At 43.4% G+C, this 18460-nt stretch overlaps 1 long non-coding RNA gene and 1 pseudogene across 1 annotated transcript; both read left to right on the forward strand.

The window, feature by feature from the left end:
* The window catches only part of LOC138775058 (intelectin-1-like), a 29959-nt pseudogene extending 20592 nt beyond the window's left edge, over positions 1-9367 (forward strand).
* Positions 9368-13936: 4569 nt separating this feature from the next.
* Positions 13937-16782, forward strand: LOC138775061 (uncharacterized). Its single transcript, XR_011360479.1, has 2 exons — positions 13937-14654; positions 16638-16782. It is a non-coding gene; the product is annotated as an uncharacterized lncRNA (long non-coding RNA).
* The last annotated feature ends 1678 nt before the right edge of the window (positions 16783-18460 follow it).

Raw genomic sequence — 18460 nt, forward strand, 5'->3', positions numbered from 1 at the left:
ACAGGTCGGGGATCAATCTCAGCCCACGCCGAGAACCACTCTACACAGTGCAGGGCAGTATCCTAGTTACAGAGGAACTGACCTGAATAGAGCAAAGTTACCGTAACAAGGTAACGTACTCTATCTCGCAGTGCAGGTGACACCGGGACACGCTCGGACACTTACCCTCGCCGAGGTAATCACGACTGTGGCTTGGTGTCACCCTATGAGGACAAGTACATCGACACTGTAGGGCAGAAGGTGGTCAGACAACACAGTCTAAACACAGGCACAAGTATCTCTCTCTCTCTCTCAAGTATTCTCTAAAGTTCCAGCAGAGCACAAAACTACTATGGGTTGGGACTCCCTTGACAAACTCCTCTCCTTTTCACTGCTCAACTCTAAACTCTACAATTATCGCCACAGAGTGTCATCTTCCGAGGGCCTGGCCCCTGGCCAGTACCCAGGCCTGTGCTGCTATACTGTTGATGTTCCAGTTTCAGTATTTCTATGGATTGCTAAGTCACCACAGGGATCAAGCCTGTCAACTCAGTTCTCAGTTATTCAGTTAATTCCTGTGATCTGCAGTTTTCCAAGTCAAAACAGAAGGTTGCAGAAGTTGCAACTCGTTAAAGTGCACCTCTGCACGTCATTGAGTCTTCTTGGCTAACATCAAAAATTGGCTCCAACTAGAGTTCCTCCTGGTACTATGTACTCCTAGATGTGTTGCTCCATGTACTCACACAGAATAGACAAGTTCTTGACCGTCAGTGCTGGTTTTCTCTCTCAGTTTTTAAAGTCCTTACAACCAACCAAATCTCCAGCAGAGTACTGTACACCTTGGACAGTGCCTCTCTTGGTAGTCTGGACCCTCTAAACTTGAATAGCAGCCGCACAAAAGTGACACGTCAGGATTCTTGCACCTCATCAGTCTCAAAAAGCCTCTATGCATTACATGCATTTCAATCATCACCTCCTGAACTGCATCCTGGTAATCTGTCTATCTAGCCAACTAGTACTAAAACTAGGATAGAATCCCAATTGCATCTTTACAACATGCTTGGCAGGAGGACAACTCTATGCTTACTTTTAGATTGCTTTTATTGTACCGCATACAGTACTTGGTTTCATTGTCCATGCCTAAATTTGATTGGGGAACTATATTAAGGGAGAAATTCATGGGAAGTGACAAGCTCTATAAATATTGGCACTTGGGCATACAGATAAGGAATCTTTTATACTGCAAGAACCTCTGAGCTGGTAAGTTGGTTTTCTCAAGGTGAGTTTACAAGGGGCAGATTTCTTGCAGAAACTCTTGTGAATGTCTCAGCTTATTGAACACTATAAATGCAACAGAAACATCCCCAATCAGATGTATGGAATAGTAATTTCTGCAATAAATGTGCCAGGTGGGAATTCGCTCCTATATGGGACATTTAGTGGGCACGTTAACATGACTGATTTTTCTGTTAGAGAAATAGGGGCACTATGGAGGAATTACATTTGGGAGGCATTTCTGGGTAAAACAGAACAAGGTTTAAAGAGGACCTGTCACCCCCCGTGCCGGGGTGACAGGCTCCCGACCCCCCGTTACAGCCCCCTATACTCACCTGATCTCGCCGGGTCCCGCTTTTGAATCTGGTCAGGTCACGGAGATATCAGCTCACGAAGCCCGGCACGCGCGCTGACAGGAGAGTCCGATGCTCATAGAGAATGAATGGGGAGTCCGACTGGATCCAAAAGCGGGACCCGGCGGGATCAGGTGAGTATAGGGGGCTGTAACAGGGGGTCAGGAGCCTGTCACCCCGGCATGGGGGCTGAAAGGTCTCCTTTAACATGTCTTATGATTTGGCTTTGTAGGGTTGAAATTCTAGAAATAACTATTGCATCTGTACTTTAGCCCATTGCCAAGGGGTGCCTCCTAGTGGGGAGAGCACCAAACCACCCTGATACGTAGTCCCTCAGGTCCTCACTCTGTTGCGAGCTTTGGGACCTAAATAGGGAAACACCAAGGTGGCCCCTGTAAGTCAAAGTCTATCTCTGTGGCGAGTATAACACCATAAGACAAGGGTTACCAAGGCTAGGCATCCATCCACAGACTGCAGTTGTGGGGTATTTGCCCCTCGCCAGTGTGGAGTAGGATTCTGGCTACAGGGAGCAATGAAAAATAGACCAACAAAACACAACTTTTGTAGGGGGCAATCAGTGGAGACTTGTAAATGAGTACTCCATTTTTTTCGCTGTTGCCCGCAGTCTAACCCGGATCCTGGGTATATGCATATATATAAAAAAAATGCTGTGGCGTTCCAATAGAAAATGCAAAAAGTGAAGGTTTATTTACCCACAAAGTGCGACGTTTCAGCTCAATCAGTATGAGCTTTTCTCAATATATATATATTGATATGTGCATAATTGAAGATCCTTTTTTTTTTTCCTTATAATTTTTCTTTTACATTCTACAGAAACTGGCTGGGAAAAATGTTTGTACACAGCCTCCTTATTATCTTTCTGGCACTTGCTGGGGTGAATTGTGATACATGTGGTAAATATTTTTTCTTATTATTATAATCAGTTTACTTAAATAAAGTATATTAAACATTAAATAAAATATTGTTAAACAACAAATATTCTAAGATATTGGGCCGCATTTACTAAGACAAATTCCTCCCCCCCCCCGTTTTTCTGTAGTTTGTGTTGTATTATTTCCCGACTAATTTACTATTGTGCCTCATGCCCTTAGTAAGCTTGTCGAGTTTCTCACAGGACAAAGCTAAAACCCGACTAATCCACTACACTAGCAGCGGCAGGTTTTTAGAATAGAATACCCGTAAAAAAAGAAAAAAGAGGTTTGCTTAAAGCGGAACTATCAACAGGTTAGATGAATCTAACCTGCTGAAAGCTCCCTCGTGGGCACGGGGCGCTGAGGATGAAGGTATGTCTGTTACCTTCATCCTTGCCATCGTTCCTGTGCTGTTAGCTGTGAAATCTTCTGCCTAGTAAGCCATTGGGGCTGGGGCTACTGCCCCCGAGCACCAAGCCTGCCAGTGAATGAGTTAGACACCAGTTTCTCTGACAGAGCCTGTGAAACAATGTGAATAAATGGTGCATGTGCAGGATGTTAGCAGAGAGCTGTAACAAGTTGGCAACTCCGTGTACTGATGAGATGCCCGGCAATCAGCTAAAAGCATCAAGTGCTTTTTGGAGGAACACAGCTTAAGACTGTCAGGTTGTGTGTGGTGTTGCATCTCATTTCAATAGAATTGAACAGCAATACCACACTTATACCAGGGAAACATGTGGTGCTTTTTCAGAAACAAAGCAGTTTTTTTTCGTTTGTTTGTTTGTTTTATCCTGAATATCCAGTTTAATTTCTCTGCAATGCCACCATAGGATAGAATTAATAAATGGATTGTCCTTGTAATTAATGTAATTCATGAGCTGTCTAGTTGTCTTCTGTATACTTATATATTATAAAACGTCATGGTTTGCAGCTCATAATAAGTATTTTACATACTTTCTTGACTATATTGTAGCTGAAATTTCTGCAAATAATGCATCAAATGAAATCTTGATTTCCTCAAGACTGCTATCACACACATCAGTATCTGCTCCCATAGGGCCCTACAATCTAAGTTCCCTACGATGTGAAGAATCTGTTTTTTATTAGAAAAAAACAATAAAATATGTTTACATAGGAGAAATGGTAATGTTAACAATGGTCATTGTTTCTACATTCCCATGTTCTTAGGGAAGTCGTCTATTGCAGAGCTGAAAAAAAACATTCTGAACCTGTTGCCATGCTGTGATAGCTATCCCTCAGATTCTGAATATCCTACTGGTGGATCCGACTTCAGAAATTGCAAAGAAATTAAGAACTCTATTACACGTGCTGAAGGTTAGATATATCTGCTAAAAAGTGAATGAATGCTTTATTTCCTTATCGAGTAAAATATGGATAATACTGCTTGATATAAATATCCTTGTTTCCTTTTTGTGTATGCAAAATAAAGCTTTCACATATATGTACATGTGCATTATATACATTGCATCGCATAGATTAGTGAAAATTTACAATTACCTGCTCTGTGTATGGTCCATTTGTATTTCCAATTAGATGGAATATATACACTGATCACAGAAGATGGACTTAAGTATCAGACCTACTGTGACATGACAACGAATGGTGGAGGTTGGACCTTGGTGGCCAGTGTCCATGAAAACAACATGAATGGTAAATGTACAGTGGGAGATCGCTGGTCTAGTCAAGGAGGAAACAACATCAATAACCCAAAAGGAGATGACAACTGGTCTAACTACGCTACATTCGGCCTACCTGAGGGAGCTACCAGTGATGATTATAAGGTACTTTTTATAAATATAGGACATGGATATCTATGGGGCTCATATCTATGGGACTGCTGATCTAGGTTTACAGATTGTCTCAGGGCATGTAAGGCCATAAATAGCGAGCTGGCACCTTTGACTTTTCTCCTATCCACATGATCGGGAAAAGTAGGTAGCAGGGGCTCTGAGCTCTGTACCCCCCGCCGATCTCCATATTGGGCCCCGCCGGCTGTGATGTAAATAGAGCTGTGGGTCAGGCACACAACTCACGGCTCTATTTATTCCTATGGCACACTCAGCTCTTTCCGTCATGCCATAGGCCTTAGGAATGAATAGCATGCAAGCGACCTGTGGCTCTATTCATTGCGGGGCCCAATACTTCGGGGGGGGGGGGGGGGGGCGTAATAAAGAGGTTGGACCCCCTGCGACCTCCTACTTTTCCCCATCCTGTGGATAGGGAAAGGTCAAATTATTCCTGGACAACCTTTTTAATTTTCTCATGTTCCTCAGCTTATTCCAAAACAATGTTTACAGTGTGGTAAAAAAATGCCATTAAAAGATAACCCTTCCATAACTCCACTACTATTATAGAGTATTCATTGTTTGCAACAAAATAAAGGTATTTGGCACATATTAAGTTACATCTACATGAATGACAGGACAGCGGTTTACCAGCAGAACTTTGCCCACAACATAACACTGCCTCTACCAGCTTGTCTTCGCCCATCAGTGCATATTGGTAAATACACACCATGTACAATTTGAGACACAATAGGAGCCTTTTATTTAATCTAGAACCACAATCCATCACTATTATACAGTATGTTCAATACATTGTAAAAAAAATATTTTTTTCTTCCCAATCTGCTTCTAGAATCCAGGATATTATGATATTTTTTCAAAAGACTTGGGGTTTATGGCATGTTCCCAACAAGACCCCCTTGTCTAAGTGGAGAAATACTGCTATCCTAAGATACCGCACAAACAATGGCTTCTTTTCCCAAGAAGGTGGTAACCTATTTCACCTATATAAAGTAAGCAATGTCCATATTCTTATTAAAATGTCTTTAAGTGATGAGCGAGTATGCTTGTCCGAGCATGGTACTCGTTCAAGTATTATGGTACTCGATGGTACTTGTTACTCGAACGAGCATCTCGCAATACTCAAGACAATGGCACCTGCATGTTTGGCGGCTTTTTCTCAGCCAATCATCATGCAGGAAAGGCTTTGGGAGCTTGTAGCATCACGTGGGAATCCTACATGTCGATAGCAGTGATTGGCTGGCCAGATCAGATGACCCTGGCATATAAGAATCAGGTCCCGCGATGCTTACGTCAGACGCAGGCTGGATGAGATTAGGGAGAGAGCTGCTGTCTGTCAGGGAGAGTGTTAGGGAGGGAATTAGCATTCCTGTAGGCAGGGATACTAGAGAAAGAACCCAACCCAAGGGCTTAAAATCTTTATTTGTTTTTGGAGTAGTCCAGACTGCTGGCTGGGACTTGCAGTGCAGCTAACACGATCTGAGCAGCACACTTTGGTGGTCAACTGCTGGCAGAAAGGAGACACCAGGTGGTGCATACAGACCCCAAAGATGTCCTCAGTACTATTATTTTTTTTGTGGCTGGTGCTCCTGCTGTTGTACATTGCATTGCTGTGATTCACATATCACAACATTTATTTGGCCAACAGTTATCCCTCCCGAACCCTCTATGCACAAGGAGCTTTCTTCTTCTCTTCTGAATAAAAAGAGGAGGGATAAGCTGCTGCCAGACTTTTATCTGCCTGACACCAAAAGGATCAGACAGTTGAAATTGGTTATCGGGAGCCGCCCATACACGTTAGACAGCTGGCCTGACACATGGCTCTGCTTAGAAAAAGCCCTATGGTCTTTGGGTGTTGCTATACAATGGATGATTTGTACAGTGATATGTGTTTATTACGTGATTTTTTAAAATTATTATTCTGTGTGGGAAAAATAGCCTAAGAAAAGGCCTGAATACAGGCCAGCCATATCAAAAACAGTGTATACATCCAACTGAATCTAAAGGTGCCAAAGTCATGCAGACAAACAAACATGAAACAAATACAAATTTGGCGTAATGTTGCGATTAGGCAGCCTCAGAGGCATCCATGCATGCTGCCCCTGCTGTTTCCTGTCCATTTCTGTGGTGTTTCCATAATTTTCTGAGGTTGACAGGTTTTTACACAACCTTTCCTGAGCTTGGGTCCCCTGCAAAAATGCTCGAGTTTCCCATTGACTTCAATGGGGTTCGTTACTTGAAACGAGCACCCGAGTAACAAAAAAAATATTTGTCTCGAGTAACAAGCACCCGAGCATTTTAGTACTTTCTCATCACTAAAGTCTTTCCAAGCTCTATGTTCTATGTGCTACAATATCTTGTAATTTTATACTATCTTAAAGGAAATCTATAAGTTTTGCAGTATTTGGCATAACAATGTTATTTGTGCTCTTTATGGTATTCCTGGAAATACATACTGTATAATAGATTTCCCATGGTCTAACTGAGCATCAGTATATTTAATGCTTAACATTTGTTTGATTTTCCTTAGATATACCCTGTGATGTACAATGCTGGAAGCTGCCTCACAAATAATGGACCTGCTATCCCTGTTGTGTATGACTTTGGCAGTGCTGAGAAGACCAAATCATTTTATTCACCAAATGGACAACGTATGATAATGTCCGATTGTACAGTAATATAAAAGTAGTTATATGTACAGACATGAACATTACACTAACCAACCATTGTGGATCTTTCTGCAGAAGAGTTCACTCCTGGCTATGTCCAGTTCCGGCCTATTAATCACGAAAGAGCTTCCTTGGCTCTATGTGCAGGTGTGAAGGTGACAGGATGCAATGTAGAACATGTAAGTATTAATAATGCCACAATCCAGTGTTTCTGATTATGAAGTTATGTTTTTTGTCTATGTTCCCACAATGTCTTTTTGGCCATTTGGGTGTCAAATAAGGGCCCTTATTTCATAATGACGTCCATCATTTGCCTCAAACGGCCCAGAAAAAAACTGGGTGGGAACACAGCTTTTGTCTGTCAACATCTTGTTAACCCCTTCAAGATGAAGGACATAACTGTAAGTTCTTTTTTTGCGGTGAGTTACAGCTCAAGGAGGTACAGTTACCATCCTGGGATGAAACGGGCCCTGTGCCATCCCGCGGCAGGTTGTGGCTGTCAGTGTTCGCAGCAGTTAACCCTATAGGTGCTGCGATCAAGCTGATCACAGCACCAATATTGTAGAATAGAGGGAAAATCTTTCCTCTGTTCCCATCAGGGCTGTGCAGAAGCGATCACACAGCCCCAATGGTTACTATGACACCAGGAGGCTTCCATGAAGCCTCCTGTGTCATAATTACCACAGACATAACTATTACAGGCACATTACAATGCAATGCAGATCTGCATTGTAATGTAATATGCCTGTAATCAGGCAATCAGATAGTAATGTCCCCATGGTGGGACAGTAAAATAAAGTATTAGGGCCCTATTCCACCGGACGATTATCGTTCGCATAATCGTTAACGATTAACGATCTCAAATGACCGCTATTGTGAAAGACCTGAACCGAACGACATCTTATTCATTGTGAATGATTTGCGAACGTTTTGCGAACGAGCAACGAGGCTGCAGCAGGCTGTGTGTGTGTGCTATGGCTGCAGCAGGCTGTGTGTGTGCTATGGCTTCAGCAGGCTGTGTGTGTGCGCTATGGCTGCAGCAGGCTGTGTGTGTATGCTATGGCTGCAGCAGGCTGTGTGTGTGTGTGTGCGCGCGTGCTATGGCTGCAGCAGGCTGTGTGTGTGTGTGTGTGTGTGCTATGGCTGCAGCAGGCTGTGTGTGTGTGTGTGTGCTATGGCTGCAGCAGGCTGTGTGTGTGTGTGTATGCTATTGTGTGCCCCCACAGTGACCCTCAACATTACTATGTGTGACCTCTCTCTATCAGTATGGCTAACCCCTCTGTATCACAGGGATTTGGCAGTGTTTCTTTGTGTATGGTGAACATTTAGTTAGAAACATAGAAGACAGTCAGCAGGAAAAGACCTCCTGCTCCATCTAGTCTAGTTCTGAGTAGTTCAGGACATGGAGGCTGGAGACTGGCTGCATCCACTGCACACACAGGAGAAGCTGCTTTATATACAGTATTCCTTTATTCACTCAGAAGTTGCACTAGGATCATGTAGGACATTAGGGAGAAGCTGCTGAGCCAGTGTGAGAAATAAACTCTCCCTGGTATATGACCGGCCATTATGAAGGAGCAGGAGTCGGAGTTGGGGAGTCGGAGTCGGTCCTGATAAAATTCAGGAGTTGGAGTCGGGAGTCGGAGTCGGTCCTGATAAAATTCAAGAGTCGGAGTCGGAGTTGGAGTCGGAGCTGCGGCTTACCGACTCCACAGCCCTGCTCATAACTAAACCTGCACTGTGACCACAGGAAAAAAAATCTGAGAATCACTAATTTTGTAATTTTTTCCATGAAATGTGGACATTTTTCACATGAAAATTGTATGGATATCGACCAAATTTATCACTAACCTAAAGTACAATATGTCCACGAGATAACATTCTCAGAATTTCTAGGGATAAGTTATAATATCAATGGATGTATAACCACATAAAGTGAGACTGGTCAGATTTCAAAATTAGGCTCTGGTTCTCAAGGTACTGGTCGGTCCTGAAAGGATTAAACTGTAGGGTGACCCTAGACCTCCAACCCATCTAGACCAACACTGAAACAACCTTTTATAGCTGATATATATAGTGTCACCTAAAACAAATAGGGAGGGCCAGATATAAAGACCAGATCACTATCTATATATTCTGGGGATTATTCATAATTAGAGGGTGATGAAAACTGTAATAGCCGTTTGTCTTACTTCTTCCGTATACATTTGCAGCATTGTATTGGCGAGGAGGCTACATCCCAGAAGGAAAACCCGAGACAGTGTGGAGACTTTGCATCATTTGATTGGGATGGTTATGGAAACATGTAGGTTGGAGCTCCAGCAAGGAGATTACTGAAGGCAGCTGTCCCTCCTCTTTTTATCGTTAAATTACATGTTTTTATGAACTGAAGCCATAGATACAGAGAAATAAGTTAGTGAAAAAACAATTGCTGAAAATATAACTAACATAAAACATAAAGCAAATAATGTGGACTGTTTTCAATGCAGTTAGAGTTCTGTAAGTTCAAAGCATAAGAATTGTCCGAAGATATGTGAAGCTGCCATTTTTGCAACAGGTGACATAGGAAATGCAGTCATATTGATTGTAACCTTTAATATAGCATCTGATAGTAAAACAAAATCTCTGCAAGTAACAAAGATAATATAGATGATCACATCACACAGGGAGAAAAGATGGGAAATCTTGTCAATGCAGAGGTATGTATAAACATATGGAAAGTGAATTGACATGTATTGCTTTTGAGCAGGGCTATAGTTAGAGTTCATGCTTTTCTAGGTTCTTTTAATTCTCATACCCTTAAATAATAGAAACAATGAGGATGAAGTGTGGAAACATTGTAGGGGAAACCTACTAATGTGGTCAATGTGCTCTTCATGTCCCCCTGCAAACATGCTGTAAAAAAATAACTAATAAAAAATATACTTAAAGTGTAACTGTCATTAATTTTTTTTTCTGCATAAATGAAAAGTACAAGAGATTTTTAAAGAAAACTCTGTAATAGGTTTTATTAAGCTAATGGGTTTCCTTCTGTACTCAAAAAGCTGTTTTGCATCCCCCCCCACCCCCCCCCCCAGCCAAAGTCGTCTTCATTACAGAGGAGCAAAAGTGAAGATGGGTTCTACTGTGTCCGTTATAACCTATGGAGGGGGAGCAGCCGAGGGGATGAGTTAGCAGAAAGAGGAGAGAACCAGCCCTTGCAGTTTAGAGACTGTCTAGACACAAAATGCTGCATTCACAGGTCAGACTGATCAGTGCTGGTATGGGAACTTGGTGAGGTAAAATTGCAGGATGTAGCTCTCTGCTATACATAAGGTTTTTTTCTCCTCTCCCTGCTCCCTCACCCCCTCAACCCCTCCCTCTCTATAGACCATAATGGGACACAGGATAAGTGGGGGCAGGGGGAGGCTACAAAACAGCTATTACTTTCTTAAAATAACTCAAACTTAAATGACAGTTGCACTTTTAATTTACTGTTTTATTGTGATGCCCTCTGTAAGGCACCACCCAAGACTACTACTATAAATGCAAAGAACGTCCAACCCGTTAGACAACATGCACAAATGTGATGTACAGCACAGAGAAATTACAGGCTGTCTGGGCCTTGCATTTTCCCACTAGTCACAGTCAGGCAGGCTCAAGTGGATCCTGCAGGCTATCCCCCCCCTTGGACTGGTCCAGTTGCTTGGGGGACCTCAATGATGCTGTAAGAAAGATTCCCGTTTTTAAGGGCAGCCCTTGTGATCGCTGATCGTCCGGGCAGCCCATAGGATACAGCAGCGTCTGCTGCCGATGCTCCTATTCCACGGAGTGACAGAAGCAGATCGTTGCTGTTTCAGTCGTGTTGTTTTTCAACATGTTGAAAAAACAAACGACTGCACCATCAGCTGACATAACCGATGTCGACTGATCGTTGCTGTCAATTCCACGGGACGATTATCGTCCGTATTGGCCGATATCGGCCGAATACGGACGATAATTGTTCAGGTGGAATAGGGCCTTAACCCTACAACTGCTGTGTAACGGGGCTGAGGCACTGCATGCCCATCCATTGAACCGCTGTTTCAGTATTCTATCCTAGTTTTGCCCTCATTTTTCTTTAAGCTTCCGGTTACAGACGGTGCACATCAGCTTTAACATCAATGGTTGTGCTCCTGCATACGTCTGTCCATAATCATGTGATAGATCTACAGATTTGTCCTGTGAGTATGAATTTACTCATCTCTGGAATCACAGCAAGCCAAACTGTACAGGTCCTTGTCAGTAAAGTCAGATGCTAGATTTGATTTGACTGTGATTTGACTGTGTATTTCTCAAGTAGTCACCTCCCTAACGTGCTTGTTTACTGAGGCCTATTATACGCCTTGACCATCGTTCAGCATTGGCTGCACAAACATCATAAGTGATGTCCGTGTATGTGTCCCACCACTGGTGTTTCCTTTCTCTTCTATGTACCTGTCAAAAAGCTGAAGGAAGTCATGGGTAATGTTATTTATACTATGGGGGACATGTATCATCCGGCGTACGGATGATTTTCGGCGGAAAGTGCTGATTTGCGCATTATTTTATTCGCAAATGGCCGATTTGCGAATAAAATATTTGCAAATCGGCACTTTCCGCCGAGTACGCCGGCGGGTCGGGGGGGGGGGTTTCGGACGGGGGCGGGGAGGGGGAGTGAAGGGGGCGGAACGGAGGGTGCGGACTCAGAGTCTGCGCAATTCACCATCCATTCCACCAAAAAGATACGCCGAAAACCTACTCCAGTCCTCAGCTGGCATAGGTTTTCGGCCGTGCGCACAGGAGGGCACGGGATTTATGTAGAGGCAGTGCGCCTCTACATAAATCCTCGTAGCGCCGGAGATGCGGGGACATTTTTAAGTCCGGCGTAAAAAATGCCGGACTTAATAAATGTCCCCCTATGTGTTTTATGCTGACCAATAGGAGGTGCCTTTTTCTTCCCTACATCTATCCTCTTCTCTTTCTCCTGCACGCACTCATCACACTCACCCAACAGGCCCCTCTAGGAAGAGTTTCACTGGTGGAAGTACATGTCTGTCCTAGTCTGATTCTCAGGGAGAGAGCACACACAAAAGGCAAGTTCCTGCAGAAGCTAAGCCAGGACCCCAGTCAGGGACGCAGTTCAGTTGAGTCTAGCCATGATGCAGTTCAGTTGAGTCAAACCACTTATACTAAGCAGTGCTAAGCACACAACAGAAGAGCAGTCACCAAGGAAACACCCTGACTAATGCCAGGAACACATCTAAAAAGAGCAGGGCAGTATCCTGAACAAAATAGGAACTAGCCTCAGTAGGACAAAGCTACCGATATATAAAGGGCTACATATCCTACTGCGCAGTGCAGGTAAACGGGAAGACTTGGACACCTAGCTACACCCAGATAACCACGGCTGGGGCTTGTACTATCCTACTGGGACAGGTTCTACGTTACCAGAGGGCAGAAGGCGATCAGTGTCTAAACTTGAGTACAAGTTTCACTTCACTCAAGATATCTACTAAAAGTTCCGGAAGAGTACAAAGCTACACCGGGTTAGGGCCCCTCTGGCAAACTCCTCTCCTCTGCTCTACTCTTCACTCTACAAGCACTCTACAACTGCCTCTGTTACTTCTCTCAAGCACCTACTCCAGCACTAAGGTCAAGCATTCAAGTGTGTCAAGATTTATTACTTGTGAAACCGTGTACTATAACCTGTAAAGTTCTACAATAAAGCTGTTATATTTTTATACTACGCACAAAACTCTGTCATCTTCTGTCTGCACCTGCACCTATACACACACAATGGCACACCCTGAGTGATTTTTACCCCTTCTGTGGGTGGTGGTACCGACTGTCCAAGTGGGTCAGTTGCCACTTAGGATGGCTGTGACAAGAGCCCAGGGACCCACATCAACCCAGCAGGCCACCGACCATTTGGGAAACACAGCCAGCCATACAAAAAGCAGGTACCGACATCACACATGTGTGCTGGACTAGCACTGGCATCACAACAACTAACACCTGACAAACACCAGTACCTACATCACACCTGGTAGCCACCACTTGTGCAGTCCTTGCCTAGTGTAAAAAAAATTAAGTTCACACCTACCTGACCATGCTCCCCTGTGCTTCTGCCTACTCCCCGATATCTTCATGTCTTCTGCCAATCCCACAGCCGCTGTGAGTGCTGCAGAGTCGGCCTCTAAAGTGACAGGCCACTCAGCTGATCACTGGCCATGGCCAGTGATTGGCTAAGTGGCTTGACACCTCAGAGGGTGGCTCTGCAGTTACAGGGGCAGCTTCGGGCAGTGGGCAGAAGACAGGAAGATACTGGAAAGCTGGCAGAAGCACCAGGGAGCATGGTCAGGTATGTGTGAACCTTATTTTTTTTACGCTAGGCAAGGCTGCACAGACATCACTAATGATGCACAGGTATGTATAAACTTTATTATTTTTTTACACAATTGTCAGCGATGCCTGGCTGGCAGCTGATGATTTCCAAACAATATACATTACCTGTCCATGCTTTAGGGCTCCTCTTGCGGTCTGCTTCCGCATGCTGCAGCTTCAGAGCAGCCTGTCTGAGCTGACAGGCTGCTCAACCAATCACTGGCTGGGACCGCTGCGGCCAGCTGCAGTGCCCGGGACCCGGGAAGAAGCAGACTGCAAGAGGAGCCCTGGAGCATGAAATGTAATGTATACTATTGCAAATCATCAGCCGCCGGTCATGCATCGCTGTTACACTTAGCAATGCGCATTGTCATCGGCTGATCGTTGTTTCTATTTGACGGAGCGATAATCAGCCGGATCAGGCCAATTATTGCTCCGTATAGTCCTAGGACTATCAAGCTGTATCAATCTTTTTTTCAAGGGTTTGTATCTATTCTGGTTGTATGTTTACTATTTAGTAAACTTAGTTTTTTTTCAAGAATCTCTGTGTCAGAAGTCACTAGCCTGCATATTGACAGGAACAACTGCATTTAAAAAGGATGTGGGGGAACACGAGTAGTTGCTAGTGCACCTCTCTGCCATGTGACACCTGCACCACTGCACCCAGATAGCACTGCACTTAACATCATCCGCAGACGCTTAAGGTTCCTGCAGGCACACTATGTCGAATATTAACTGTCTAAAGCAATTACATTAGAGAAGGAAAAACACAGTCACATTATATTCTATCCTAGATAACCGTTGTGTTAAATTAGAGCTTTAAAAACTTCTTGGCAGGGAGACAACTCTAAGGTGATTATTAGCTTACTTTTATTGTTTGTAACCACACACAATACTTACTTTCATTGCCCATGCTTACATATGATTGGAGAATTTGAAGTTGAAAGCACGTCATTGGAATTGACAAGCTCTATAAATATTGGCATATTGGCATACAGACAAGAAAACTTCTCTACTGCAAGAACCTCTGAGCTGGTAAGATGGTTTTCATAAGATGACTTCACTGCGAGAAGATTTGGTGCAGAAACATCCCAAATTAGATGTATGAAATGGATTATATGGAAAAGACATTGGTGCAATAAATTTGCCAGCTGTGAATTCACACCTACATAGAGCGTTCATTCAGTGGTCTCCATCTTTAAGAGAATATTCGCATGGAAGAATGATGTTTGGGAGGTAAATTATGTTCTGGGTAAAATATGGTTTAAAGCGACTCTGTACCCACAATCTGAACCCCCCAAACCACTTCTACCGTCGGATAGCTGCTTTTAATCCAAGATCTGTCCTGCGGTCCGTTTGGCAGGTGATGCAGATATTGTCCTAAAAACAACTTTTAACCTGGCAGCCCAGTGCCCTACGGGAGTGACCTAGATTGTGTATGCATTAGGCTGGCACAACCTCTCTGTCCCTCCTCCCCGCCCTCCGCATCATTAGGAATGCTCCAGGCAGATTGCCTACTATTCATCAGCTGTGAGAGCCTGGCACATGGGCTGGATCGTTAAGACACCTGTGCAAATTTTCAGCATGAACAAATGTTCCAGTGGCATTCCTAATGATGAAGAGAGTGGGGAGGAAAGACGGAGGGGTGGTGCAAAGTTAGGGCACAAATACTTCCGTAGGGCACGGGGTTGTAAGTTTAAAAGTAGTTTTTTGGACAATAACTGCATCACCTGCCAAACGGAGCGCAGGAGAGATCTTGGATTAAAAGCAGCTATCTAAAGGTACAAGTGGTTTGGGAGGGTCAGATTGTGGGTACAGAGTCGCTTTAATATGTCTGTTATGACTATACCTATAAAACCCTTGGCTACGAGCTCTGGCCATCAGCTATGCTCGTTGCGGCAAATTTGCGTACGTTAGTTCTCATGTTTGCATTTCACTGGTGTGAACATGGGTGAATTCTGTCTTAGGGTACTATTACACGGAACGATAATCGGCCGAATTGGCCCGATTCGGCCGATTATCGCTCCGTGTAATAAATGCAACGATCAGCCAATGACAATGATCATCGGCTGATCGTTGATATAGGTTAGACCCTATTTTCGTCGAGCGCCGACCGCGCACCGCTGCGTGTAATAGCGGTGCGTGGCCGGCGACTAACGATATACATTACCCATCCACGTTCCAGGGCTGCTCCTGCCGTCCGCTTCTCCTGGGGTCCCGTGCACGCTCTAGCTTCACAGCGGCCTGTCAGCTGATAGGCCGCTCAGCCAATCACAGGCCGCAGCGGTCCCGGCCTGTTATTGGCTGAGCGGCCTACCATCGGTAACGATGTCCTTGCAGCTCTTGTCAAACAATTATCGGGCCGTGTAATAGGCCCAGTAAACGAGCAACGATCTAGCAGATCGCTGCTCGTTTACAGGTATTATCGGGCCCTGCTCGGCCTGTGTAATACCACCCTTAGCCTAAATAATACATTCTGGTTAACGGCTGTTCATCTTCTGAAATGAATTCTGCCAGTACCTTGACAGTTAACTCCTTGCTTTGCTGATGATTGACGCCCTTATCCTCCTATCTCAGTTCTTGCTTGTCTCCCCCAATCACCTCTGAGACCGGAACCTGGCCTTCTTTAAGACTCATTCATTCACTGTGCCTAATGTCTGCTATAGTGTGCCTATATTTGCTTCATACTCTGTGCTAGCTATCCTGACTTATTGGTTTCCTGGCTATGTGTTTGTCTTCTGACTTGGTCTGTATTTTAGTCCTCTGTTTTTTTGTGTATGGTTTACCTCATTGACTCTGTTTATTGCCTCGCTACTTTGTACTAGTACCTGCCTCTCCTGGTTTGACCCCAGCTTATTGACCACCCGCCACTGTGTATTTTTTGTCCTGGTCTCGTAACTGTCTCATATTTTTTTCTCATCTCCGGTTCCACCTATATTAGTGTAGGGAATGTCTCCAAGTTGTCCTGTGTCACTTAGGACACGTTGAGGCAAATAGGCAGGGACAGTGGGGGGGGGCAGCGTCAGGGCTGCACTTGTCTGTGCGTCACCTGTGTGTACCCTGACGTGTTCTGACAGTGTCTCTTGATTTCGTATATATGGGTTGAATTTCTAAAGATCTCAATCTTATCTGTATCAAATCTCTATAATTAATCATATTTTATGTATATATTGTGATATGTCCATACAATACAATACTGTTTCTTTTCTTTTAATTTAGATTCTACAGAAACTGATTAAGGAAGATGTTAGTCCTCATCATCTTTATGGCACTTCCTGAAGTGAACTGTGACACATGTGGTGAATATTTTCCCTTATAATGATAATCAGAGTTTGCTTGGTGAAAATAAAGAATATTATTAAAAGAGTACCTGTCAGTAAAAATAACCTTTGACATGTCAGACGTGTCAACAGTTTTAATTGATCAGGCTCTGAGTGCTCAGATTGCATCCGGTTAGGAGTTGGAAGAACGGTTCCATCTGAATCTGAGTTTCACTCAAAATTTCGGGTGCCTTTCCATTGGGCTGAAACAAATATGATTATATCTGACAGCCTGGCTGTAAATAATAAACTTATCAAAGTAGGGTGGTGGCTGTCCCATCAGATGTATATAGGCTGATCAAGAGGTTTTAATAAGGGGATATGGTGGTGGCCAGAATGTATATTTCCCTAAAAAATTGTTCAGTTTTAAGTTTCTAGTATAGTGAAATATGTTAAATATGTCTTCCCACTGATTGGCATGTGTGGACATGCAAAAGACTGGAATTAATTCCCAGTAGCAATAAAAATTAACTTTTAATTATAGTTAAAATATGAATATGTAATAACTTACCATAGCCATCAAGTGTTATTTAAAAGAACTCCCTAAAGTATATGATATTGTGTTATAATTTAGCTAAGAGGTCAGATAGGTTTGATTCCTTGTCTAATCACTAGTTTAAACAGCATGTGTAGTAGTTACCGATGTACACTCTGTACCTAACCCTAATATATGTAACAGAAGGAGATATGAAGGTAATAACCTTAAGACGCACCTACATATCAAACATGCCTTATCTGTAGCGGTTTCTATGATATTAAACTTAGAGCAGCTGGAGTCTGTCCATAATAAGCTATAGTGAGATCATTTAAAGTCAGTCTCCCTGCCTAATGGTATGTTTTGACAGTCTCCACCAGCTTTATCAAAGAGGCAGACATTAAAAGCAAATTTTTATTGCTACTGGGTAACATAGGCTTCTTTTGTGTGTTTATGTATTGATGAACCTCCCAGACCTAGCATAGGGTCATACCTTGTGTTGATATTTGCATAAGAAAATTCTTTACAGTGGGGAGTGAGTGTGTGTGTGTGTGTGGGGGAGGGGGTCGGGTTAGTTTAGGTTTAGTTTTGTTCTATTATCTGAAATTTATAATGTACTAAAACAGACAGAAGATGTATATAGCGGCCCCTCTTGGCCCTGGAGATTACATTGAGGGGGAAAAGAGCAACAGAAAGAAAACCACAAACACTTCAAAAATTTTTGATTTGTGGGTATTCCCAGTATATATAAATATATATAGGTTTTGAGTAGGGATGTAGCGCGGATTCATGGGGCCCCATAGCAAATAACTGTATATAGTTCCATCAATCCTGTATGACTCCCCCCTCCATACACATACTCTCCTGGCCTTGCGCGGTCTCCAGCAATACTTCATTCTCCCAACTCGCCGGCACTCCAGTGATGTCAAACCAGAAATATTATCTGCTGCAGAACATCTTTATAAGCAGATCTGTCAATCACTAGATTGTTGGAATGAGAGGCCGTATAAGCTTGGAAAGATTTCCTTTTAGTGGTGAGTTCTCTCTATAAAGCCCAGCATTAATAGAAACTGCTGCAAAACATCTTTGGGAGCAAACCTGTCAATCACTTGAGAGAACCACTGACACACACACCACTGTCACAGACACTACTGAAAAAAGAACACACACTCTCAAAAAGATATACATACATAGATACAGTAGATACACACACTGACATAACATGTATACCCAGGGCCGTTTTAATA

Source organism: Dendropsophus ebraccatus, unplaced genomic scaffold (genome assembly GCF_027789765.1).
Source record: "Dendropsophus ebraccatus isolate aDenEbr1 unplaced genomic scaffold, aDenEbr1.pat pat_scaffold_1279_ctg1, whole genome shotgun sequence".
In the NCBI taxonomy this organism is placed as follows: Eukaryota; Metazoa; Chordata; class Amphibia; order Anura; family Hylidae; genus Dendropsophus; species Dendropsophus ebraccatus.